This window comes from Dama dama, chromosome 28 (genome assembly GCF_033118175.1).
Source record: "Dama dama isolate Ldn47 chromosome 28, ASM3311817v1, whole genome shotgun sequence".
NCBI lineage: Eukaryota > Metazoa > Chordata > Mammalia > Artiodactyla > Cervidae > Dama > Dama dama.
In genome coordinates, this window is record NC_083708.1 from 18,381,444 (window position 1) to 18,382,947 (window position 1,504).

At 43.3% G+C, this 1,504-nt stretch overlaps 1 pseudogene; it reads right to left on the reverse strand.

Annotated features, from left to right (window-relative positions):
* Positions 1 to 310: 310 nt before the first annotated feature.
* On the reverse strand, positions 311 to 1,301 carry LOC133047948 (mitochondrial fission factor-like; annotated as a pseudogene).
* Between the last annotated feature and the right edge of the window lie 203 nt (positions 1,302 to 1,504).

The window sequence follows — 1,504 nt, forward strand, 5'->3', positions numbered from 1 at the left end:
ATTTGGAATCAGTCCATTGTCCCAGGTCCAGTTCTAACTGCTGCTTCTTGACTGCATACAGGTTTCTCAGGAGGCAGGTAAGGTGGTCTGTTATTCCCATCTTTTCAAGAATTTTCCACAGTTTGTTGTGATCCACACAGTCAAAGGTTTTAGAGTAGTCAAAGCCTTCTGAAATAGAAGTAGATGCTTTTTGGAATTCCCTTGCTTTTTCTATGATGCGACAGATCTTGGCAATTTGATCTCTGGTTCCTTCTTTTCTAAATCCAGCTTGTACATCTGGAAGTTCTTTTTTTTTTTTTTTTTTTTTAAGTTTGCAAATTCTTTATATTTCCAGCTGTTGAGACAATATTTCTGAGAGCTGAGGTTACCTCTAGAGGCGAAACCAGAGCCAGCTATTAAGCAGCCAGAATGCTACAGTAATTGAATACATGACCATTTCTCTTTTAGCCCGTTCTTTGTTCTCCTCTTCCAGAAGTTGTAGACATCTATTTAGTTTGATTATCTGTCATCTTAACGAAGCTGCATCTACAACTATTATGTCTTCTGAAGTTCCTTCAATCATTGCATCTATATTTGAAATGCCATACCTGACATTGTCATGATGAGGATTAGAAGTGACGGCAGCAGACCCACCACGCAACACAGGTATGGAGTCAGTTTTGACCAGCTGTCCATTTTGGCGAACAGCATTTTCACTCATAGAGCGTTCTCTTTTTAGCCTGCCAACTGCACGGATTTCTTCATTTTGAGGGGTTGAAGCAGGTCTTTCTAAATCCAGAAAATCTAGCGGCCTTTCACTCAGTGTAAGCACACGAGGTGGTGTTTTTAGAGCCAGAGGCTTAAAGGGAGTTGACTGTATAAGGTCAAGATCTGCTGGTCTTGAAAATGGAATGTCTTCATTATTTCCTGCTACCACAATTCTCTCTGGAACTTGCATAATCACACTAGCGTTTGAAACTCCTTCTTGAAATCCTTGTTCCAGGTCAGCATTTGGTGGTGCTATCTTTAATTTTTCTGGGACCCTCATTCGCTGACTAATACCTTCGGTGTATTCCATTTCATACTGAATTCGACTAATTTCCTCCATCTCAGCAGCAGTGGGAGAAGGAAAGGCCGCCCCACTCACTAAATGTGTACCAATTACTGCTTGCTCTTTGGCATTATCTGCTTCTGTGCTTCATATTAAATCCATTAACTTGCCTCAGTACGCACATGCTGGATTTAGAGCCACTTTTGTCCCCCTGGGCCCGCTGGAGGGTCCCCGGCGAGGGCCGCCACCCGCCGGCTCCTGGGGTGCTTGGATGGGCCCATCTGGAAGTTCTTGGTTCATGTATTGCTGAAGCCTAGCTTAAAGGATTTTGAGCATAATCTTGCTAGCATGTGAAATGAGGAAACACAGGGGAGGGATAAATTGGAAGATTGGGAATGACATATACACCCTATAACTAGGGAGGTGGGTGGGGGTTCAGGATGGGGGGAACATGTATACCCGTGACTGATTCAT